Raw genomic sequence first — 27,598 nt, 5'->3', positions numbered from 1 at the left:
CTTTTCTTTAAATAATATTTTATTTAAACACCTTTGTTACAAACATGATTGTGGTTGGGTTTCAGTCATATAAGAGGACACCCCCCCCACCATCACCAGTGCAACATTCGCAACACCAATGTCCAAATATCCCTCCTCCCCACCCCACCCCCACCTGTACTCTAGACAGGCTTTCTATTTCCCTCATACATTTTCATTGTTAGGATAGTTCGCAATGTAGTTATTTCTCTAACTAAACTCATCACTCTTTGTGGTGAGGTTCATGAAGTAGGCTGTAACTTCCAGCCCTCCTCTCTTTTGTCTCTGAAAATTGTTGTAAGAATGTCTTTTATTTTTCTTAAAACCCATAGATGAGTGAGATCATTCTGCATCTCTCTCTCTCTCTCTCTCTCTCTCTCTCTCTCTCTCTCTCTCTCTCTCTCTCTCTGACTTATTTCACTCAGCATAACAGATTCCATGTACACCAAGGATGACTTTCTATTCACTTTTATCGTCTCTCTTTTAGGAATATTTTTATCTTACTGTCTCCTAAATTCCCATTCATTTTGTATTTAACTCCCTTCATGAGATTTCCCCTAATCTTCTTAACCATCCATATTAGGAGTTCATCTCATACCCTTTACAAAGTTTTGACTCACATTGCATTTGTTAGTGAATTGACAGCCTACACACTTAACTATTAAAAATATTTTTGGTATGTTTTCTTTTTAGATGGCATTATTTGATAACCATTTAATGGCAACTAAAATAGTTCTTGAGGTAAAATCATCAAAGTTTTTGCTGTATATCCACACCATCACAATATGACATATCAAGAATTACACATATTGTTTTACAACAAAGAGAAGATGATGGAAACAAAAAGTGGATTTAGAAAGCCACAGTGAAGAGTGTAAGTAGTTATATATGGCTGAATAATTAATTGGAAGGGCAGGAATATGGATTCTCTAATAATGCCACTTTGAGAACCTCAGGAGCTCTGAAATGGCTCTTTTCCACCATCTAAAAAATAAAACTTTATGAATTAATGAATTAAGTAGTTTCTCTCCATTGGTCCTCCCAGGAAGTTTATCAAAGACTAATTAGATAAATGCAACAATGATTATCAAGGTGTCTCATTGATTTATTGTTTCTCCCTCATTGTTCTTTATTTAACTTTTTGTTTAATAATAGTTTTATTTAAGCACCATGATTGCAAACATATTTCTTGACTCAGTTCATAAGTTTATATTTATAAGAAACTTTTAAGGAATTACTGGCAAAATCAAAAATTTACATTTGGTGGGTCAATCTTCATTGTATTGTCTCTATGAAATGATCTAGTCTGGATTTTTAATACAGTTGTGATCATACTATATTTGAGCTTTCTCTTAGAAATTTTTGACTCAGCTCATGTTTTTGAGGACCATCCATACTGTATTTTATATCAAGACTTGAATTTTATTTTGTATCATAAAATATTTCATTGTTTTAAATTGGTCAGATCATTTATTTATTATTGTAAGGGTATTTCTATCTTTTTGTCACTGAATAGTGTTATTACAAACATGCATAGATATGTTTGGGTTTCTGTTTTTTTGGGGGGGTTCTGTTTTTAATTATTTTTTCTTGTTAGAGTAGTTGTTCTAATGAACCACAAATTAAAGAACCCAAGGCACTGTATGCTACTTCCAGTTCTCCTCTTGCCCCCCTTCCATTTCTTATGTTTTATTTATTTATTTTTTTCTAATCTAGAGTCAATGGCTTGCTCATCTTTCTATCTGGTTCCTTAGACATGTTGGCAGCATTATTCTTCTGATTTCACTTAACATGAGATACACCAATTCTTTACAGGAAAGGGAAAACATACTATTTTATATCAATGAAGAAGACTTATTACCTATACTCTTCAGGCTCTTCCAAAGTATTGAAAGAACAGTCATCTTTCCTAAACCTATACCCAAAGAAGATATATTTTTACAAAATAAATGTTAAACCAATTTCACTGAAGAACTTTGGCACAAAAATTATCAATAAAATCTTAGAAAACTGAAATCCACAACATATTAAAATGATGAGAAAATAAAATATTTAAATAGGATAATGCCAAGGATATAATGATGGTTCAGTATATGTAAATACATTAAATAATGCACCATACAAAATAAATGATATAAATAATATGATCAGATTAATTGATAAAGAGAAAATAATTGACAAAAATCAAAATCCAGTCTTGATAAAAAAAAGAAACTCAAAGCTCAACAAAATAGTGGTAGAAGAAAACTTGCTTAATTAAAAGAAAGTTCAGCGTTAAGAACAAGAAAATCCCCCTCTGAGATAAAGAACAATACAAGGATGCCCACTTTTTCCACTAATACTCAATTTAGTACAAGCTATGGTAGCAGTAGCAATTATGCAGTGAAAATCAATAAAGAAACTCAGTTTGGCAAAGAAGTCAAATATTCACACTTTTTAGATGGCATGATAATGTATATGTGGCATCATATTATTTTAACTTATTCAAAATATAAAGGAATAAGTAGAATATGCACTATTTAATGAAGTATGTGGGTATGTGTGTTATGTTGTTCTTGGGTGGATCGTTATTCTGCATTTCAACTAAAACTATTGAGTATTTTTTCTTTTTCTAGACACTTTCCTATAAACTTGCTATTGCGTTGTCACAATAACAATTCAGACTTGCTGAAAATATGATGTTGAAATTTCCATGTTTAATTGTGGATTGTTTGTTTTTCAGTTGTTCTGTGTTTATTTTCATATATTTTTAATTTGGTGCATTACATTTAGAACTTTTTTTCTTCCGAGTTAGTCATTATTTAAGATCTGTATTAAAATAACTAATTTTGGTAACTATATAATATCTTTTTATTCCACAAATAATTTACTTTTCCCTAAATAAATTTACCTAACATTAATATAGTCATCCCTACTTTTAATTATATTTGTATTTTTATTTCTTTGACTCCTGTTATCATTTTTAAAGTCAATTTCTTTTTTAAATAAAATCTTTATTGAAACACCTTGATTACAAACGTGATTGTGATTAGGTTTCAGTCATGTAAAGAACAGCCCCCTTCACCAGTGCAACATTCCCACCACCAATGTCCCAAATCTCCCTCCACCACCTCACCCCCACCTGTACTCTAGACAGGCTTTCCAGTTCCCTTTTTCATTCACATGGTTATGATAGTTCTCAGTGTAGTTATTTCTCTAACTATACTCACCACTCTTTGTGGTGAGCTTCATGAAGTGAACTGGAAGTTCCAGCTCTCCTCTCTTTGTCTCTGAGGATTGTTGCAAAAATGTCTTATTTTTCTTAAACCCATAGATGAATGAGACTATAGTTCATCTATCTCTCTTCCTCTGATGTATTTCTCGCAGCATGATAGATTCCATGTAGATCCATGTATAGGAAAATTTTATCTAAAGTCAATTTCCTATGGTTGGTTTGTGAATGTTTTTACTTTTCCAGAGTCTGTTGTTTATTTGTAGACTACAACATTAACCTATGTTATTATTATTATTATAATTTTGTTTGTTTCTTCTGTTTTTTATTCTTTTGCCTATTTTTTAAAATTCTGATGGGTTATAACTTAAAGACATTTTTCAGCTTAATATCTTTACATACAGGGCTTACTCTTGATTCTGTGCATAGAATTACTTTTCATGGAGTTTATGCTGTGTCATGAATTGAATATGGGTTGAGTGCATCCAAGTAAATTTCTTACCTGTTGTACTAACTCTACAGCTGTTTAATGTTTTTGATCATTAAAATTATTTCAATAAGAATTTGAAAATTGGGGCTGGAGAGATAGCATGGAGGTAAGGCTTTTGCCTTTTATACAGGAGATTATTGGTTCAAATCTTGGCATCCCATATGGTTCCCTGAGCCTGCCAGGAGCGATTTCTGAGTGTGGAGCCAGAAGTAACCCTTGAGCACTGCCGGATGTGACCCAAAAACCAAAAAAAAAAAAAAATTTGAAAATTACAATGCACATGAAATTTGTCAGTCTTCTGGTATCAACCTCAGGTGAAGTCTAGAAACAGTTTTTGTATTGAATTTTATTTAGCATCTTTGTTTCTTTATTTGGATTTTTAGTTAACACTATGCAATGATTAGGGCTTACAGTGGACTCTGACCAGTTGGGGAGACTTTCTGGGGAGCTGGATATAAAATCCAATTCAGTCGTGTGCATGGCAAATGCTTTACCTACTTTAATATATCTGTGGCCTCTAAATCATCTTTGTTTTAAACACTATTTCCCTGACTATAAAGTGACATTATGCATGTTTAATTTATAATAAAGTTTGATTTTTAAAAAATTCATAGGCAGGATGGTATATTATAAATACCTAGGTTTCTACTCTCTTTTGTTCCCAGTATATAAAATAATTCTTTTTTATCATTTTATTCTTTTTTTTCTGATTTTCAGGTCACACCTGGCTGCGCTCAGGGGTTCAGTGGTTACTCCTTGCTCTGTATTCAGATTGCTTCTCCTATGGGAAGCGGGATTTGAATCCGGGTCTGTCCCAGGTTGGCCACGTGGAAGGCAAATACCCTACTGCTGTGTTATTGCTCAGGCCCCATCATTTTATTCTTAATAACTTTGCCATCTAGTCATCATGTATGTACCTGCTAGAGATAATTTATTTTTTATTCACTTAAGAATATTTGGTGGCATTATCCCCAAGAACAAAATTATTAATTTGGAAGGATCTATGCATCCTTCATCAGTGCACTTACTACAACAGGTATGGAAATACTCCAAATACATAATTATTTAACAAAAAGTAGTGGTATATGTACACAATAGAATACTATGCAGTTATAAGGAAGAAAAAATGCTATTTGCCACAACACATGGATAGAATTAGAGTATATTATTCTGAATGAAGTCAATCAAAGGGGAGAAAGATACAAAATTATCTCATATCTGGGCCAAAGGCAACACAACAGGAAAACTGATTTACTGCTAATAACATTATCTAATAACATTATAACATTATCTAATGACATCTAATAGCAAATCTGCTAATAACATTAATGACAATGATAATATTTTTCTATTACCAGTAATACAAAACCCCAGAATTTCTTGAACATCTCTGCTGTTTTATTTATTTTTATGTGAATCAGTGTTGTTAATCTGCTCAGGTGGAGGTGACAATTATCAGCTACATAGCTAGTGAATGTGAAAGTGGAGATACAAATTTAAGTCGTTGTGGCATAAGAATAGATACTCTTGTTTTGTTTTTTTGTTTCCTCAGTGTATTTTGTTGTTTTGGGCTATGGTCACTGATGCTCAAGGCTTACTTCTGACTGCACTGAGGAATTACTCCTGGTGGTTTTCAGCAATCCTACGGAATGCCTAGGTGCCCTGCCCACTGTACCATCTTTCCAGTTCCTGAGAATAGATGCTCTTATTTATAAAGTTAGAATTACTTTGTAGTTTAGGACACAATATTCTGTAATACAAATAAGTTTGACTTCACATAACCAAAAATTTATAATACAATATCAATACCCTATTAATATGTACAAAAGCAACAACAAATCAAGTTGACTGCATTATGTTTATGATTCAAAAATTATACCATATACTCAGCATGTGCTTTTTCCACATAACCTATATTCCATTTATGGTTCTCCTTTGGTAGAAATTATAGTGATTGGTTAGTTGAATAGCACACAATTAATAAATGGTAGAACCAATATTAAATCTAGCCATTTCTTTTCTGTATTTAGAACAGAAAGATCAGGAATATGCAGTACATCACATATGCAAGTTTTTAGACTAGATTGCTGATATCACAGAAGTATAAGAGGAAAAGGGAGAGAAACCTGTTCAAAACTCATTTTAATAATTTATCCCGTGGGAGAACATCAGTGATGTCTTATATATGCTTAATAAATGCATATTTAAACCACCAGTTAGGAATATATCTCTAAAAATAGAGCATAGGTACCTCTTCATCTATTGATCCAAAATTAGAAATTATAGAAGCAGAAGTGATCACTATATGAGATACAATAATAGACATTGATTAGCAGCTCTGAAGTTATTTTTCCACATGCAAGATGAATATGTTAGGCTAACAACTTAATGGAAGTCTGCCATTAATTATTCTTATCCTTTAAATTGATTAAACATTTTGAAACTGATCTTATATAATGGTTTAATTCTTAAAGCAAATTCTACCTTATAAATGGTTCAAATGTGCTGCTCCTACACTGAGATTAACAATTAAAAAGGAAAACAGACACAAATCACAATACATTATAAATATGTATTCTAATTTTGGGGGGGGGGTTTGGGCCACACCCGGTGACACTCAGGGGTTACTCCTGGCTATGCACTCAGAAGTCACTCCTAGCTTGGTGGACTATATGGGACACCGGGGGATCTAACCGCGGTCCATCCAAGGCTAGCGCAGGCAAGGCAGGCACCTTACCTCTAGTGCCACCGCCCGGCCCCATCTAAATATTTTTTAATATCAAAATTAAAATAGAAGTTTTAAGATTATTAAATGAAAACCTGGCTGTCAAGCAGAACTTTCAATAATATGCCAAAATTGTTTTATTTGTAATTCAAAAATATTATAAACCAAAATAGAATTTTTATAAGTTACCAAAACCTATATATAAATTTATAACTTACAAAACATATATATAAATTATTTAGTTTAAACATAATAAAATATGTCGATTTTCTTTTATATTCTCTTCTAACATGCATTTTTAGATTTTAAATTTAATTATAAACACCATCCTGAAGAAAAAATTTTCCATTTTATTTATTCAATATCAAGATGTGGGAAAATAAACAGATTTATTATATGTGTATTTCAATCACGTAGTGAATATTTTTTTGAGGGAATTATTTCTTATTTTTATTTAAACAACTTTATTACATACATGATTGTGTTTGGGTTTCAGTCATGAAAGAACACCACCCAGCACCAGTGCAACATTCCCATCACCAATGTCCCAAATCTCCCTCCTCCCCACCCGATCCCCGCCTGTACTCTAAACAGGCTTTCCTTTTCCCTCATACATTCTCATTATTAGGACAGTTCAAAATGTAGTTATTTCTCTAACTAAACTCATCCCTGTTTATGGTGAGCTTTATGAGGTGACCTGTAACTTCCAGCTCTTTTCTCTTCGTGTCTGAAAGTTATTATTGCAAGAATGTCTTTCATTTTTCTTAAAGCCCATAGATGAGTGAGACCATTTTGCATCTTTCTCTCTCTCTGACTTATTTCACTCAGCATAATAGATTCCATGTATATCCATGTATAGGAAAATTTCATGACTTCATCTCTCCTGACAGCTGCATAATATTCCATTGTGTATATATGTACCATGGTTTCTTTAGCCATTCATCTGTTGAAGGGTATCTTGGCTGTTTCCAGAGTCTTACTATGGTAAATAGTGCTGCAATGAATATAGGTGTAAGGAAGGGATTTTTGTATTGTATTTTTGTGTTCCTAGGGTATATTCCTAGGAGTGGTATAGCTGGGTCCTATAGGAGCTCGATTTCCAGTTTTTGGAGGAATCTCCATATTGCTTTCCATAAAGGTTGAACTAGATGGCATTCCCACAAGAAGTGGATAAGAGTTCCTTTTTCTCCACATCCCCGCCAACACTGTTCTCATTCTTTGTTATGTGTGCCAATCTCTGTGCTGTGAGGTGGTACCTCATAGTTGTTTTGATTTGCATCTCCCTGATGATTAGTGATGTGGAGCATTTTTTCATGTGTTTTTGGCCATTTGTATTTCTTCTTTGTCAAAATGTCTGTCCATTTCTTCTCCCCATTTTTTGATGGGATTAGATGTTTTTTCTTGTAAAGTTCTGTCAGTGCCTTGTATATTTTGGAGATTAGCCCCTTGTCTGATGGGTATTGGGTGAATAGTTTCTCCCACTCAGTAGGGGGCTTTTGTATGCTGGGCGCTATTTCTTTTGAGGTGCAGAAGCTTCTCAGTTTAATATATTCCCATCTGTTACTCTCTGCTTTCACTTGCTTGGAGAGTGAAGTTTCCTCCTTGAAGATGACTTTAGTCTCAATGTCCTGAAGTGTTTTACCTACGTGTTGTTCTATATATCTTATGATTTCGGGTCTGATATCGAGATCTTTCATCCATTTGGATTTTACCTTCGTACATGATGTTAGCTGGGGGTCTAAGTTCAATTTTTTGCAAGTGGCTAGCCAGTTGTGCCAACACCACTTGTTGAAGAGGCTTTCCCTGCTCCATTTAGGATTTCTTGCTCCTTTATCAAAAATTAGGTGATTGTATGTCTGGGGAACATTTTCTGAGTATTCAAGCCTATTCCACTGATCTGAGGGCCTGTCCTTATTCCAATACTATGCTGTTTTGATAACTATTGCTTTGTAGTACAGTTTAAAGTTGGGGAAAGTAATTCCTCCTATATTCTTTTTCCCAATGATTGCTTTAGCTGTTCTAGGGTGTTTATTGTTCCAAGTGAATGCCTGATCCACTTCTTTGAAGAATGTCATAGGTATCTTTAGAGGGATCGCATTAAATCTGTACAATACATTGGGGAGTATTGCCATTTTAATGATAATCCTGCCAATCCATGAGCAGGTTATGTGCTTTCATTTCCACGTGTCCTCTCTTATTTCTTGGAGCAGAGTTTTTTTTTTTTGGGGGGGGGGGTTTGGGTCACACCTGGCGATGCTCAGGGGTTACTCCTGGCTGTCTGCTCAGAAATAGCTCCTGGCAGGCACGGGGGAGCATATGGGACACTGGAATTCGAACCAACCACCTTTGGTCCTGGATCGGCTGCTTGCAAGGCTTATGCCGCTGTGCTATCTCTCTGAGCCCCAGGAGCAGAGTTTTATAGTTTTCTTTGTATAGGTCCTTCACATTTTTAGTCAAGTTGATTCCAAGATATTTGAGTTTGTGTGGCACTATTGTGAATGGGGTTGTTTTCTTAATGTCCATGTCTTCCTTATTACTATTGGATAAATTTTTGGACTCTTATAATCTTCCAAGTTTGAATGAAGAGGATGTAGCATATCTAAACGCATCCATCACTATTGAGGAAATTAAGACATTAAGAAGGTCATCCACTACGATCAAGTAGGTTTCAACCCAGGAATGCAAGGTTGGTTTAACATCCATTAATCTAGCAACATAATATACAACATCAAAAACAAGAAAAATAGAAATCACATGATCATATCAATAGATGCAAAATAAGGGGTAAATTTCATTATGTGATTCCTCAAAAAGTCTTGCCAGAGGTTCAAATATTTTGTAACAAATTTAGGCTAGGGAAATTGATCAGAAGTGTTCAAATCCCAAGATTTTCATGGAAATGCTTTCTCTTTGCCCAAAAACTATTTATTGTATTCAGTGATTAAAACTATGCTATGGGGGTGCCTGAGAGATAGCATGAAGATGGGTGCGTTTGCCTTGCATGCAGAGGGGGAGTGGTTTGAATCCCGGGATCCTATATGGTCCCCCTAGCCTGCCAGGAGCGATTTCTGAGCGTTGAGCCAGGAGTAATCCCTGAGCGCTGCCGGGTGTGATCCAAAACCAAAAAAAAAAAAAAAGCTATGGAGTCAGTATGATAGCACAGCGATAGGGCGTTTGATTTTCCCATGGCTGACCGTGGAGAGGCTTGGGTTCAATCCCCAGCATCCAATATGATTCCTCAAGCATGCCAGGAGCTATTTCTGAGCTCAGAGCCAGGAGAAATCCCCGGGTGCCACCGGGTGTGGAACAAAACCATAATAATAATAATAATAATAATAATAATAATAATAATAATAATAATAATAATAACAATAATAATAATAAATAAAAGATGTTATTACAAAATAAATCTACAAATTTAGAAGCGCAAACTTGTGAAAGAGAAATGATAATAGAGTATATTCACAAAGAAACATAATGTGGTGTATGCTAAGTTCTATACAATTACACCTACTAAAATTTTCTCATTATGTTATTGTTGACATTGTTGTTGTTTTGAGGCCACGGCTCGTCATGCTCAGGGCTTACTTTTAGCTGTGCATTCAGAAATTACTCCTGCAGAGCTTGGGTATCTTAGGTCTGCTACATGCAAACAAGCACCTTTCCCCTCTCTATTATTGCTCTGATCCCACTAAGGGTGTCTTGAAAAAAAGAAACCATTCTGGGGACTCAAAAAAAAAAGAATGTCTAAAAGTCCATACCCCTTCACTAATCATTTTATACACCACAATTTCTAAAAGAAAGAGAGAGATAAAAGAAAAATGTTTGCCACAGAGACAGGCAGAGGATAGGGCAGGGGGTAGGGTGGGAGGAAAACTGAGGACATTGGTTGGGGAAATGTGAACTGGTGAAGTTATGGGTGTTGAACATTGTATGACTGAATATATATCATAACAATGTAACTATATATCTGTAATTATATATATAACTATATATAGAACTTGGTAACTATATATCTTGTGGTAACTCAATTAAAGAATTTATTCACAAAAAACAGAACTTCATGAGTAGCGAACATGAGAAATGTGACTTAAATAATCATCTGGATTTCATAAAGTAAAGTATCTTTAAATTTTGACATATATTTGGGCAGAAATAGCTGAAGCTTAAACCGGAGCAAGCTGAACTTAGAAAGGTTAAGTGTCAGAAAATCTAGACCAGTATTTCTAATTTTTTTTTACCTGACCTTTGTTTTCTTAGACATTTTTGTTTCTTCTTTGACCTTTGTGGCTTCCTAGTATCATTCTGACGACCCTTCCAATTATTTTTATTTTTACCTGTTGAATTTTTATCTTGGATATTCTTGCAGCCATAGATGGGGCATGTGACCCCCTCTCAAGCAATGTTAATACAAGTTGGATATATAAAAGAGGGGTATGGGAGAAAACTGGGTGAAAATAACTAGTTTTGAGTTTTGTCTGTAGATAGTGGAGAACTAATTGCTGAAGTCATACAATAATAACAACATATTTTACCAATGGTTTGTGAAGCCTGATTTGCAAAGAGAATTTCAGAGAGGAAAGGTATTGAAAGTATTAGAAACAAAAGGAAAAGTAATGTGGTTTACAGGTGGGATTACTGGAGAAAAGTAATAAATAGCAAATATATGAGATATGAAAATAAATACAAATTCAGTTAAGCAGAATATTTGTCAGTGTGTGTATCCATATCTGTATACGTTATTATTAGTTAAGGGACTAAGACTTTGCCAATGAGAATGATAGCAATCTTTACAGGAATAAGAGTCTGTGAGTGAAAGCTGGTGATAAGGAAGGAAGGTAGTTATTGGATTATAGTGGTGTTGACTGTGAATTAATGGGAAATAGGGATGTTGAAAAACTTAAAGTGCACACAGGAAATAGAAGAGACCATAACTTCTGAGCTATCAAATATTATAATATTCTCAACTGTCAGACCTCAAACTCTGAAGGTGATTTATTCAATATTTTTTTACAGTTAGTGCTGAAGGAACATTTCACAGGACGAATATTAAACATTCCAATTAGAATTTAGATACAGATACAGTCTGATTCTATAATTTTCATTTTATCACTGCTAAGATTAAATCCCTCCAATTAGATTATTGATGCAAGAAACAAAATATTCTCCCCAAATCCTTGGCCCTTCTTTCCTATTATGATTCTACAAATTTTAATGGGAACCAAAGTCAATATTTTTGATCAGGAGATACTGCTGCAGCATTGCTTTACCTGGTAGAGTGGGACTGATGGCTTTATAACAGGACCTGCTGTTTTGAAGGGCTATAAAGTTAAAACATGTTGTGCTGGGAGGAACATGTGGTGTCAAAGACAGAACTCAGAGTAGCTCGCGTTTACACGCCAGGCATTTATTTTATCATATATTGGTACCTTAAATGAATCCTTTTTGTTGTCTGTTGAATTTGGGGCTATATTCAACTGTGCTCAGGGATTATACCTGGATTTTCTTAGAGGACCATATAGTTTGCTAAGGATTGAATCTGGGTTGGTCACATGCAAGGCAAGCACCCTGACTAGTATACTACACTCTGACCCCTGAATGACTGCTTTTTAATTTTGGTTTTGGTGTCACATGTAGCAGAATGTGGTCCCTTAACACCTAGAGGCAACCCATGAATACAGGACACAGAGATTTAGTATCAACCGATGAAACAAAAACCTAATAAACACATTGAAATTTATCGTTTTAATATGGGTTTAAAGAAATGTTTGTTTTTGTTTGATTTTGTTTCCTGGTGGGGTTGATCAGCAGTATGCAAAGCACTTCACTATCAGGCCCCAAGTTAGGAGAAATGTACAAGGATACAAGTCTATCATTATATCATAATAGTTTTGTCACTTCCTAAAGGTCCTCTGTGCTCTGTACATTTAATTTCTTTTCCTAGGCAACCATTAACTTTTTAAACTTCTAATATTTTTGCCATTTCTAAAATGCTATTCACTTGAAATCATGTAATTTTATGTGACCTTTTCAGATGGACTTTTGTCCTTTTGTACCATGTGTTTTTACTTCAGCAATTATTCATTTAGGAAACTTATTCATTTGTATGTTTGAATTCTAGCCCAGATTACTCTTATCAAATGATGTCTATAGAATCCTAATTTTTAAATTATTTATATAATATATTTAGTTAAAAGCAATATTACATACTATTTTTAATATTATATAGGAAATTGTTTAAATTAGTATTTTGGGAAAATTGTAACAATGTTCTATTAATATACAAATAAATTTTGATTATGAAGGTTATACTTACATGGATTTTTAGCAACCATGGTAAATAAATAGAGATACACTAATTTTTATATCTAATTGCCAACATATTTTTAAATGGACGATATTTTTTTCCACACTGTGAACAAATTTTCAGGATTTTTGACTCCCCTCCCTTCAAGTTTAACTTGTGTTATTTCCTCTAGTTCTCTTCCCATTATATCAGGTTTCCATTTTGTGCTCTGTGTACCCATGGTTGTTTAAAAAGGAGGCCAGACTTATATAGCCCATAAAGATCACTTCCTCTGTCTTCTGAATTTATTTAAATGGTTGATACTTGAGCCCAGGGGATTGTTTACACTAACACTGTGGAGTCCAGAGTACTCATTACCGTCACCTCTAACTATCCATAGGTCAACAGCAAGAGGCAAGACCTTCATCACATTTTATTATTGCAAGACAAAATTGTCTAACTTAGTCCCTCAGTTCTCAAGCTTTAGGTATAGGAGCCACTTGATATTTTGTTGAGTCAATTGAAATGTATGTTTGAATCTCAGTCAAATGCACACTTACAATTGTTTCCATATGACAGTATTTACTTATATATGCTGCATGTAGAAATAACAACTTGGAAGTGATGTACTTTTTTATAATCTCTGAAAGTTCATGTGCTTTCCCGTGCAAAGAGAGATACCCCAATTTTTCAGGTTTTCAAAAAGTGGAAACATTTATTGAGAATAAGTTAGATAAGATCAGTTTTTAGAAAGGAAACTAGCATTTATTTGTAATCTAAATAGATATGCAGGCCGAGTAATAACCTTTCCCTGATTATACATTTCATGATTTTTATAATGTAAGTTTAAAAAATAGCATTGGTTTATCTTTGATTTGTGCAACTATTAATCACCATGAGTAAAGATATTTCTGCTCATTGACTTACCAAACATTTCCCTCGTTCTGGCCAAATATTTTGGCTATGGGCTTTTCTCAAATGCCCTTTGTTCCAATCTAAGAGTACATTTTCTGGTAGAAATTATTAATGATATTATGAGTAAAAGTTTTATTCTAGTTCATCAGAGATAGACTTGTCCTTTGAAGACTCAGGGCATACTTGCTATATAGAGATTTTACTGAAAGTTACAAAATATTCAGTTTTCCTTAACATCCGTTTACATCAGTGGTCACCTCATCACCTGTCAATAATTACTGTCACGTAGGTTCTATCTGTTGCCCTGCTGACATGACCCTTGACTCTTGTTTTTTTCCCTAATTCATGAATCCTTGCCAAGGATGTGCTGGTCTTTTATTTGGTGTCTCATGTAGAAACAGGACAGATAGCTTTTCAGAGATTAAGGTTGAGGAGAGATCAGACCTCAGTATTCACCCATGATGAGTTCAGTTAGGGTAGGCCAAGTGGAAAGCCAACTCCCAATATGTAACTTAGAAGGGTTGGGCCCTCCTTGTCTTGCTCTTATTCTCTTGTGTCATCGATGAGTCAAAATAAATAATAAAAAAGTGGTTTCTATCTCACTCATCCCCACACCCCATCCCAAATGAATGAATTGTAAGCAAAGATGAAGGAATGAGTGACACTGGGAATAAATAGCCTCAAATGTGTCATAGGTGGTTTCTGTACAAACACTTGACTTAGTTCAGAGAATTAGAGCTAGCTTTGTGGAGGGGATGAAATACATCTATACACATATTTGTCATATGTTGCAAGTTTTACATATCTGTATACTCCACCATACATCATTTACACATATATACATGTATGCATTAAACCTTTATTCCTTCTTAAAATTAATTCAAAATAGGATCATAGTTGGTACTTTATAGCTCCTTATTAAATACATAAATTCATAAGTGCATGCCATTATAAGGATGAATACAACTACTTCATTTTTTAAATTGTTATCGATGAATTGACTTAGGTAACATAGCCAAGGAACAAAATCCTTGGCATGTGCTTCATTCCCTTTCATGACTCAATCTCCTCCATTCTGTTTGGAAGGTGTAACCAACCTTCTACTTTCAATCATTCTAATTTTAAATGTGTCACAATTGGACTCTGAATGATTTTAAATTATCCTGAAATAAGTAAGAGTCCAAAAGAGGTGAAAGATGTCACATTGAATCTATACTTCTAATAACTAATAAGAGATGAAGTTTCCACAACTTTTCTTTTTAGTTAGATAATGCATAATGCACATAAGATTAAAAGACTATTAAGTGGAGAGGCAGAGAGACACTTGTTTCAAATCACATTCATATATTGTGAGGTACTACTTTATACATTAGACTAATTAGAAACTCAAATAGAAACTTCTATTTGGGCAAATTCTAGGCAGTTTTTGTTATTCAACGTTGGTTACCTCTGGACTTAGAATATTAAATCACATTAATAAAGTTATTACCCTTTAAGCATTCTATTATTCTTTAATGTTTCAATATGTCATAAAATATGGATTAATGGGTTTGAGACAGATTGAGACAGGTACAAAGTACAACAGTTAACAGTACTCATTCTACTGATCGTAATTCTTTTTTTTTTTTAACAATATCTTTTAATTGGGGGGAAGGGCAGTTATAAAGTACACCTGGCTCTGCTTAGTGCTTACACTTTGCTATGCACTCAGAGATTAATGCTGATTGAATTTAGAGATTTGGGATTAAATCCAGGTCAAATACATATAAGGCAGGCACCCTACACTCTATTCTGTCTCTTCAACCACTATCATTATAATTTGAAGTGAATTTTATTGCTTTACTTCACAACTGTAGTTCTTTTTTTTTTTCCTACATTTTTTTTGTTTAGTTTTTCTTTTTTTTTTTTTTACACCACCCATCACCAGTGCAACATTCCCATCACCAATGTCCCAAGTCTCCCTCCTCCCCACCCGACCCCCGCCTGTACTCTAAACAGGTTCTCAATTTCCCTCATACATTCTCATTATTAGGACAGTTCAAAATGTAGTTATTTATCCAACTAAACTCATCACTCTTTGTGATGAGCTTCCTGAGGTGAGCTGGAACTTCCACTGATCGTAATTCATATGGAATTCATCTTTTAAGAATACTTGTTTCTTGATTTCAAGTCTAATAGCAAAAATAATTAAATAATATTCTTTATAATATTTTAATATTATATTTATTTAAGTACCTTGATTATAAAATGTGATTGCAGACACCTCCTTCACCAGTACAATATTGCCATCACCAATGTCCCCAATCTCCTGTGATACATACAGATATATAGCTTTCTGTGGTCAACATTTAATAAATACTGGACATTTAATTGAATTCTGAAAGTTCTATTTTACTGGGCACACCATCAGATAATAAAATGACATGTTTAATGTTAAAATTATTCATGTTTTTATTTACAGTATTTTGGACCACAGTCAGTGGTGTTCAGGGTTTACCCTGGTTCTGTAAAGAGATCACACTCATGGCATTCAAAGGACTATATATGTTTTCAGGGACTAAACCTGAGTTGACTGTGTACAAGGCAAGTATCCTACCCATTGCATTATTGCTTCAACCCCAATTTTTACTTTGTATGTTTCTTTGGGGGGAGCTAACGTTGGTGGTAACCAGGGGTTATTCTGGCTCTATGCTCAGGAATCACTCCTGATAACCTTAGGGATTATATGGGATGGTGGGACAGAATCTGGGCTGACTGTGGACAGAGTCTGGGCTGACTGTGTGCAAAGCAAGGCAAGAGCTCTACTCATTCTACTATCACTCCACCTCCTCACCTTTCTTAGTTGCTGTCTGCCACAAGAACATCATAGTAAGTTTGAGGCAATATCTTATTATTAAATACATGGTAGTGATCGAAAGAAATATCTGACATCTTAGTGATGAACTGTAAAAATTTTAGTGTATTTGCAAACTACATCAGAATTAGCCACATTCCAACTTGAGGTGTAAGTCCTTTCCTTTACTTACTTTAATTCCTGAGAATATTCTTTCCCTGGAGAAGTCCAAGTTCCGACTTGAGTGAATTAACTTTTCTCTTCCCCGCTTTAATTAAACTTCTTTAGTTCAAAAAAAGTTTAATCCCCAAAACAAACTCATAAGTGCATTACAGAATAATGCATGTTTCTGATTCTATGCATATGTATTTGAGTATGCATATACGCATACAAATACATACGTGATGAGAATATATGATGAAAAAATTTGAAGAACACAAATAGTAGTTAAAAAGTGTTGTGATAGTTGGAAATGATCACTCTGGACAAGAATTGAGTGTAGAAAGGATGTAAAGTGATATACATGATACTCCTTAAGTAACAGTACTGCAAACGACAGTGCCTGAAAGGAAAAAGGAGAAAGAGAGAGAAAGAGAGAAGAAAAGAAATGAAGTGAAAAGAAAGGAAAAGTGTCTCATAGAAGTATGATTGTATACAGCAGACTGAGGGTCAGACTGGGAAGGAAACTGGACGCTAGAGGTGAGAAATGTGCTCTGGTAAAGCAATGGGTATTGGAAAATTGAAGGACTAAAATAAATTATGAACAATGTAATTTTTATCTAATGTGATTTAAAAGTAGTGCAGTGGTAGGGCTCTTGACATGCATTTGGCTGATCCAGAATGGACATGGGTTTTATCCCCGGAATCCTATATCGTCCTCCAAGTCAGGAGCGATATCTGAGTTTACAGCTAGGAATAATCCCTGAGCGTCACCAATTGTGGCCCTGAAATAAAACAAAAAATATATTAAAATTTGAGGCCACAGTGATAGCAGAGCGGTAGGGCATTTTCCTTGCACATGGTCAACCTAGGACGGACCTGGGTTCTATCCCACATGGTTCACCAGCCTGCCAGGTGAGATTTTTGAGCACAGAGATAGGAGTATCCCGAGTGCTGCTGGGTGTGGCCCCAAAACCAAAACAACAACAAAAAAAATTATTGCTTATTTTTAAGTTGTCAAATGTTAATATGAGCCTGTAGCTACTTAGACTTTAAATTCAACCTTGGAAATCAGATTTTCTTTATGCTGTTTACAATGCAGTCTCACTTCCAAGAGAATTTCTTCTGGAGTACATAAACATTCTGGGGGAACCGCTGTTATTTTCTTCATTTTATAAATAAAAAATTTAAGTGTCAATATTGGGCTGAAGAGATAATACAGAGTCTTCAGTGTATATCTTACATGTACCTGGCCCTAATTTTATCCTCAATACCACATAAGAATAGATTTTGTAATACTTTTTGAGCACTGAAAAGCGTAGCCCCAAATGAATAATAGTACTATAATGTTTCATAGATATAGTAAGCAGCTTTTAGATGATTCTATTTCAAAAAATTGAAAAAATTTCAGTTGAATATTTTGGAAACTTGAAAATAAATTTATTCCGTTGAAACTGTCTACTTATAAAATCATGAACTCCATAAAGTGATTCATATATATTTAAATCTCTTTCCTAAATGTTTCTTAAGAACAATTGTTTTACTTTATTTACTCTTTTGAAATGTTATACATTGCCCTCTTGTAATTCTATTGTTATTTCTCTCTAACATTTATTTTTGGTCTTTTCCCCAATTTAATATTAATCATCTATATATGTTCAGAGTTTGATTGCATCCTTTGCAACTGAGTATATAACATATTTTGATTGAATCTTATTCATTAATCTAGACATGCTACTATATATCATTGAGCAAAGAAATTCAGTTAAGAAATTACATTTCTTTTCCAACAACCTTTCACCAAATGTTATATTTCAGAGAATACTTTAACTTTTTCTAATGATATACTGAGATATGATACTAGTTATGAACATGAAAATTTTAACATGTGATTATATAGGAAATATTGTTGAAAAATAAATGCTGATAGTAACAAAATAATCATTAGATACAGTTAATTCAAGGAAATAATTTTAAGTCAATATTATGATATCATATATTTATAATTCAATTAAACTATTTCTAGTCATATTGCTTATTTTTATTTTTTTAGAAGAACAACAGTGTATTCAAATAATAATCTAAGGTTGAATAGCATTGTGCTACTGATGCACTTGCTGGAAAGGAAAGAGAAATAATAAATATTATCCTATACATTAAAAATAACATCAATTTTTTGTAACTGGACAAGTTCAATATATAGCTGATAGCAATTTTTGGAAGACTGCAATACAAAGAAAGAGAGGCAACATTTGTTGAAAGATCAATGCTTCAAAGTTTCCAATTGATAAGACTAACCCGTTTTACACTGACTCTATATTATCTACTGAACAGGTGATTTTTATTTAATCAGTTCCTGTAGTAGCATCGGGGTTATGATAATCATAACAATAAATTCATAACAATATGTAGTGTGTAATATGTTAAATCTTCACTTCTTAAAATATTACATATTTTAGAAATAAATGGTAGAATTTTCTTTTCAGTTTCACCATTTCACATATGTGTTGTCTTAAAATACTAACGTTTTACATTTTTTTTTTTTTTTTGGTTTTTGGGCCACACCCGGCGGTGCTCAGGGGTTACTCCTGGCTGTGTGCTCAGAAATAGCTCCTGGCAGGCACGGGGGACCATACGGGACACCGGGATTCGAACCAACCACCTTTGGTCCTGGATCGGCTGCTTGCAAGGCAAACACCGCTGTGCTATCTCTCTGGGGAATACTAACGTTTTAATCAAATAAATTAGAATTTTAAAGAATGTTAATTGCTTCAAAGCACCCATTTTTAAGAGAATGAAGAAATAAATGTTTACAATTACTTAGTCTTAATTATATTAATATAGTAAAAAAAAGCAAAGTTTCCTTAAATACATTTGTAGGAAGTCTTAGAAACAGAAAATTACTAACTGAAATCAGACTCCTGGTTTCCCTCCCATTTTCAATATACACATTTTATAGTTTAAAGTTTTTAATTATTTTAATATACAATTACATATTTAATTTAAAATTTTAATTTAAAATTTAATTTAAGAATTTAAGTTAAAAGTTTTTTATTATTATATACTTTATTATGATTATAGACAGAATAGAAAATATATTTAATAGAAAATGGAAGGCCACATGATTTATATTACATTAAAATTTTTACATAGTTAGATGTAGTTATTTCATAATGGCTTGAGATTAAACCAATATTTGATATTCATACATCTCAGAACAATAAGCTTTTTATAGGGAATGGAGCAATAGAGCACTTACCTATCTTGTGTGAGGCCCTGTAGTGCAGCTCTAGAATTTTTTAAAAAATATAGTATAAAGAAAATTGGTGATCTATATAAAAATAAATTGAGAAACATTATTTATTAGATGATATTATAGGCCCTCATGCTAAACTGGACACAGACACACACATACATTCACAGCCCTAATACAGATACATGCAGATGTGAAGGTATTGAACAGTTGAGGTAATTCAAATATGCAGTGTCAGATGAACGCTTTTTATTTGTATAGAAATTTATAAGGGCAAAAGAATACTTAAAATTGATTTTATAGGAAAAGATATTTTCCCCCCAGTGTGCAACAATTCTTTGGAAGATTTGTGATACAAATTACTATTGATCATTACAGCATCCTGACTTTGTTAAGTACTAAGAAAAACATCTCTCAAACCTGTACATGACTTTGAATAAATTCTCCATTTAAAGTGCCATGCCTCTTAATCTTATTTGCAAAAGCAACAATTATGGGCAAGAAAATAGTTGGACTTTGGCCTTGCATGAGGTTAGGGTATTTCTTTGCCTTGCACAAGGTTTAATCTTGGCATAATAAATAGTTCGCCAAGCACCATAAGAGGCAATCCCTGAACAATTCTGGGTGTAGCCCCAAATCCCCTCTTCCCAAAAGTAATGATTAGATCTAAAGTATATATGTAAAATATTAGATATTTATTCCAGTGTTCACTTATGACATTTGGACCAAAATAACAGAAATTTTATAAAGGAGTAGAGAATAGCAGGGCTTCTTTAAGAACAGCAAATACTGATGAAAATGGCGAGTTGGGGGCTGGAGCAAAATAAAAAAAAATGACGAGGTTTCTATGTATTTAACTTTTCCCAGAAATTATTTTCTTTGTTGAGCATGACAAGATAAAAGTGATACATTGTTAACCATGTTAAAAATATCATAGCTTTGGGACCGGAGATATAGCACAGCAGCGTTTGCCTTGCAAGCCGCCGATCCAGGACCTAAGGTGGTTGGTTCGAATCCCAGCGCCCCATATGGTCCCCCATGCCTGCCAGGAGCTATTTCTGAGCAGATAGCCAGGAGTAACCCCTGAGCACCGCCAGGTGCGGCCCAAACCCCCCACCCCCAAATAATCATAGCGTTAAGAAATACTTTTCAAACCCCTGAGCATCACCGGGTATGGCCCATCCCCACCTCCCAAATACTTTTCAATATTGTAAGGATTTGGATTCTTTTGCTATTTTCTCAAATAAGAAATATTCCAGATTTATGGATTTACAAACTTTTAAGTTCTTGGATATGGCAACTAATGAGTGCTGAATAATAAGAAACTTAATATTCCAAGTGAATCTTGAAGAGAGATTACCACAACATAATGGATGAGACAAAATAAGTGTCAGCGACACAGTTTACATCTAGTACTTCCTTAATTTTCCTTTATAGTCTGTGTGTCGGTGAGAGAAGGAGGCCCCAAACAGATGAGTGGGATGTGTAATCAGCTGTTATCAATCAATCAATTTTTGAAACTCCTTTGTGGTTTGAGATTTTTGACTGTCAAACTGGGCTAGTCTTTCTGTTGGAATTAATCCAAACCCCGAGTAAGGGTTCTTTGTCTTAACAGAAGATAGTAACAAATACACTTGTATTTTGTCATTCTTGTTATTTGAGAGGATAATTGATTGGAGATAAGTTTTTATAACTATGCCCACGCCTTAAAAAGTATAATATAGAGTACACACTGGGAAAAATTAACAGTTAATATTTATAACACTTTATGGTAGATTTGAAGAATGGAGCTCAATGCACCTAAATCATGACATTGCAAAACTGGGGAACTTTGAACTATAGATTATCTAAGACCCTAGAAATCTTGAGGTCTGTTTCAGGACGGATATGGAGGCTACTTATTGGGTTCTCAAGATACCTGCTATATTGTATGAGATATGAATGGCTTTATAAGTACCCAAGTGGCTCTTGGCAATTAAAAAATGTTCCTTGCCCCTGATGCCTTAAATTATAAAAGATCTTAATGATTTAAGAGAGTTTGTTTGGAGGGTCAGGGATGTATCTCAGTTGTAGAGTGCTTGTCCTATATATGTGAGGCCATGGGTTTTTATCACTGGTACCGTAAAAGTGAAATTAAAAAATAAAATAATTGGCTTGAAGAAATGGTTCAGACAACTCTGTGAATAATGGTTTATTTACCCACAAATTTAAATTCGGCGATTTTTTGTCTACATATTTTTACTTCTTAAGCTATCTCCATGAAGTATTCTAATCAATGTTTTGTGTCAGTGAGGAGACTGAAGCATAAAAAATGTTTATTTGGAATGACAAGTTTAATGATGTACAACTAGAGATGAGTTGAGCCAATCTTTGAACTCAGGTCAGCTTGAATGATCTGTTCACGTTTTGATGTCAGTTAGCACCATTTTCCTCTCTCTGCACTTTTAATCTTCCAAAAGGTGCCATAATGATCCTCAATTATTTGTGTTTTTCTTTTAGCTTCTGTACAAGTTATTGTTGCTCCAGGAATTAGTTTACATGAATCAACTGTCATAATGTAGATGCAAACTTTTGAAGTTTAGAGGAAAATATTAAACAAAATATATGAAGGAAGGTCAGAGCAACTGTTGAATATGCATAACAGGCAATGTGACTGAGTTTGTGTATTCAGGTTTCTTCTTAGCAGATCAAAGAATCCTCCAACATCCATTTCTAACATTTCATTCATGTCACTTTTTAGCTGTGGCTCCTATGAAATCGACACAAGCAAAACATTGCATTTGTGTCAAGTTTACAGTGCAAACATTTTTCCAAAATAATATTCTAGAATTACTTTTGCACTCTCAGATTCTTTATGTTATCACCTCCTAGAAGAAAATTTACGGAGCCTTAAAGCATAAACCCCTTGAGTTTCTTCCTTTTGGTGTGTATGTGTTTGTGTGTCTAGATATGCTGTGGCATGCATGTAGTGTTCGTTTTTCAAGTACCAGTTAGGAATTGGGGCTTCAAGAGTTAGATCAAGGACTTTTCAAATGTGATAGCTTCGGAGAAAATGATACAAAGGAAGTGTGATTCTTTCCATCCTTTCCTTCTTCTTTACAAACATTAGTGGTTGTTATTTAGACATTTTTATTTATTGGTTTTTCCCTCCATCATTATCAAGAGCTCATTTATACCAAAGTTTGTACAAGATAATATGCAACCCAAGTGTATTTTGATCATTGAGCATGGGTAGACTGAAATTAGCCCCAGCAAACTGTCTCTTTCTGGGTATTTAACCACAGACAAACAGGATGGGACAGTGGCTTTACAATGGGTGTGGTTCTTCCACCTCTCCTCCCACAACTCCCCTTCCATGCTTTCTCTGCATATGTTTCAAATTGGAGTTATGGTGGGTGGGAGAAGCAAGGGCCGCTTTATGACTATAAATAGTAAAGCCAGGAATTTCTTAGTGTTTGGGATGGGAGGTAGTGGGAGATAGAATGGGAGAGGTGGGAAACCACCCAATTTTAATCATTTGCATTCCTTCAAACCAAACCAACATCTATAAAATTTGAGTAAATATGTGGCCAGCCTCAAATCCAATCAGAAAACACAGCAAAACACCCCCCTAGCATAAAACAAAACAAAACATAACAACACAACAACTACAACAAAAGAGACCATAACAGAGATGGTTTCTGATAGATAGTAACCTTCTTTTGCATTTGTGAATAATAAAATTATAGTCAGTCCTAAAGTGGACCAAAAACCATGGAAAGATTGATGAAAATTCATTTTAAAGCCACACACATGAAAATAATTTACACGAGAGGTTTTCTGTACCACAGCTGTGCTCCTTATTTATTTTGGATTAGTTTGTAGAAAAAGTGGTACCAAAATGGACTCAATTCTTGGTTGATAACCTTACAAATGTGTTATTAGTGTCCCGGATTTAACAACCCCCTTTAATAACAAATTGTTATTAAGGGGTATATGGCCTTCAGGGTCTTAAAATATTTATCTAGTGTGTACTCATAGAAAAATAGTACTCCAATATCTCAATTTTCCAGTCTCTCTAACTCTGTCATTTCTCCTGAAATTTTAATATGCTCATCTCTAGAGTAAAAATAGAAGGTTCGAGAGAATCTCTGCCTGGTCTGTGAACCTGTATCTGCCTTGGGGTGGGAAAGATGCTTGTAAAGAATACTCTCAGACTCATAAAAATTAGACAAAAGAATTCTCCAGAGCTCTGTTGCCACACCTAGACCATAGGCATCAGAAGTTAAAGTTCCACCTGCTTTGATGCTTGCTGATTTTCCTCTAAGCCCCTGAATCAAAATGAGGCAAGTGGTTTATGGGAGTTCGAATGCACCTTGCAGGGCAGGCTCCCCATTGCATCTTGCCAATTATTAGAGCTTGGTACCTCGAAGCTAGTCAACACTTGTGTAAGGGTGTAACATTTATTTAAGGGATTTGCAGACCAAAGCCTCATGCACACGCAATCAGAGGCTCTGGTATCTGAATTCATTGAATTCTCCTCTAGCACAGAAGGATCTGGGGACTAATAGATCAAAACTTTGCTTTTGTAAAGGGACATGTTTATATAGTTCAGATCTAGTTCATAATCATATTCATTATTTCTATTTATGTACACTCTTTCTTCCATGCTGTGAAAGTACTCTGTGCTCAACCTAGAATTACAGTGAATTAACTCTTTGAGGTCAATGCAAAGTTCACCTCTTGAGCCACCTCCCAATGCGATGCATTAGTTTTGAAGAAACTTTTCCCCTGAAAAGCAGTGTTCATCATTTTTGTAAAAGCCCTTGTAAGAGCTTTGAAGGGAGAGATGCTGTTGAGGTTATATGTACATGTCTGACATGTTGCTGGGACAAAATAGATTTAGAGGTTGGTACGTTTTTCTACATAGGTATTTATAGTTCAAGAGATTAAAGTTATACTCCTAGTATAATTTATAATTTTTTATTTGAAATAAACCTTAGAAAGATGTCGAGTTGATTCAGTAGCAGTCAATAGAATAATAATTTAATTATTATTTATAATGTAATAATTTAATTTAATAATCATTTAATAAAATATGCCACTTGCTGAAAATAAATTCTGGCAGTCAATGAAACTCACTGACCCATACCAATATATTTAATTCAGCCAGGTTTTTTTTTGACTTTTTTTCTTTCTTTTACCAAGGTTATAGTAAAATGACTAGAAATTATAAAAATTAAAATTTTGCAAATAAAGCATGTGTTTCTCCATTTTATGTGATAGCATGCAGATAATCAAGTTTCATTTCAAGAGCTGTGTTCATGATAACACAAAAAGAAGAGTAAGTTTGATTGTCAATTAAAATTATTTTATTGAATCTATTTTTTAATTTATATGCTGTATTTATTTTCTTTGAAAAATCATTAAATATTTTATTTAAATTATTGTGATTTACAAATTTATTCATGGTTAAGTTTTTTTTATGGTTAAGTATTTTTATATATAAAATCTTTATTTAAGCATAATGATTACAAGCATGATTTTAGTTGGGTTTCAGTCATAAACAGAATACCCCCCTTCACCAGTGCAACATTCCCACCACCAATGCCCCCTCCCCGCTTTTGCATTCTTACTTCTCTCATTCTTTAACATAGTCATGCTAGTTGCTAATGTAGTTATTTCCCTAACAGCATTCACCTCTATGCGGTGAGCTTCAAATTATGAGCCAGTCCTTCCGGCCCTTCTGGCCCCTAACTATTGTCTCTGGGCCTTATTATAATAAATATAGTTAAGTTTTAGACATACAATGTTTAATTGAGTTATCATGGTTTACAATATTAATAAAGTAACTGTTTTATAGTCATAGAGTAATGTATGAGTACCAGTACACTTTCCAAACCCTTTTGAGACTGGAGAGATAGGGTAAGGCTTTTGCTTTGCATGTGGCTGACCCCAGATTGATCCCCACAAAACACATTTTTCCACCAGCACTGAGCTGCTAGAAGTGACACCTGAGCAAGGAATAATTTCTGAGAAATACCAAGCACTGCTAAAAAAAATAATAATAAAATGACCTTAAAATAAATTCTAGTCCTTCTATTATAAGGTTGAAATAAAAGCAGAAAGTTATAGTTTGCTATATCCCCAGGAAAGGAACATACTTTAAAGGCGAATCCTGGTGCTACAATTTTCTTGCATTTAATTTTCTTCTGTTGTCTTTAGGACATTCTGCATTCATGGAAAACTGTTCCCACCATGTGGAAGAGTATTTGAGACATAAATGAAGACACATATAAAGCTCTGGAATTAAAAGAGAGGTTACTATTGACATAAGAGAGAGGGTTAGGTTATGTATTGAGTGAAAGCCACAAGTTAGAGTTAAAAGCTTATCAAGTATAATATACTTAGGTTTTTTCCACGGTTCTTGTGACAACTGTGTGCTAGGAATTAAATTGTGTTCTATATCCCAAATTTTATGTTAAAACCCTAACCCCAAATACTAAAATTGTGTCATTAAGAAATGGAAACGTTAAAGAAGCAATGAAGTCGTGAATGTGAAGCTTTAATTCATGAATGAAAATGATGCGCTTGTAAGAGGAAACTTGAGAGATTGGAACTTTCTGCCATAGTAAAATACAAGGTGTCCATCTATAAACCAGAAATAAAGCTTTTTTTTTTTTTCAGAATTTACATTGACTAATATTCTTAGCAGCTTTATATACAAAGAGAGAATGGTTTATGACTCTGTTGGAGGTCTTCTGTGAACCTTCATAATGCTGGCTAAACATCTTAAATGATAGACCCATAGGCTAATAATGACTATTCTCTTATGAGTTATTAAGCAATGGGGTGTGTTAAATTAAAGCAATGTTTTACATAAATTGCTATCCTAATTTTTCTTTCTAAGAAAATATAATAAGAATTAATCTAGGCAGCATTAATACTTAGTCTAACATCCTTTGATAATTTTAAAAGAATGTCTACCCATGGGGCCGGAGCAGTGGCACAAGCTGTATAGGGCATTTGCTTTGCATGCATTAACCTTGGATGAACCATGGTTTGATCCCACTGCCTCCCATGTGGTCCTCAAGCCAGGAGCGATTTCTGAATACATAGTCAGAAGCATCACCGGATGTGGCCTCAAAACCAAAACAAACAAACAAGCAAATAAATAAATAAAAATTAGAAAAAAGAATGTCTACTCAATCAGAAATGGAAGATTTCTTAGAAAGTAAGGAATCATCTAAATACTGGAAATTATTAAATGTTTTTACAAAGTTGACATATTCACATTAATAATCTCTTTCTATGCAATTTTGTCTACTATTGCTTTCAAAATTTCACCCACCTTGAGGCTGGAGATATAGCATGGAGGTAGGGCATTTGCCTTGCATGCAGAAGGACGGTGGTTGGAATCCCAGAATCCATATGGTCCTTTGAGCCTGCCAGGAGCAACTTCTGAGCATAGAGCCAGGAGGAACCGCTGAGCGCTGCCGGTGTGCCCAAAAAAAACAAAAAAAGTTTTTTTTCACACTCTTATCTCTCAACATTGTTTAAGTAAGATTTGTTTTTTTTTTAAAGAGAGTACAATTTTAATGAATTATTCTCAAGGTTAAGAGTGATTAGGTTTTATTTCCGAAAGATACAACTTCTTTTAAGTATTGCTCATGAGGCTCCAGGGGGCCGCTCCTAGTAACTTTTGGTTTTGATACCAGTGTTTTAATGC

Source organism: Suncus etruscus, chromosome 9 (assembly GCF_024139225.1).
Source record: "Suncus etruscus isolate mSunEtr1 chromosome 9, mSunEtr1.pri.cur, whole genome shotgun sequence".
Taxonomy (NCBI): domain Eukaryota; kingdom Metazoa; phylum Chordata; class Mammalia; order Eulipotyphla; family Soricidae; genus Suncus; species Suncus etruscus.
The sequence above is the reverse complement of the archived record's forward strand: the minus strand, read 5'-3'. Positions refer to the sequence as shown.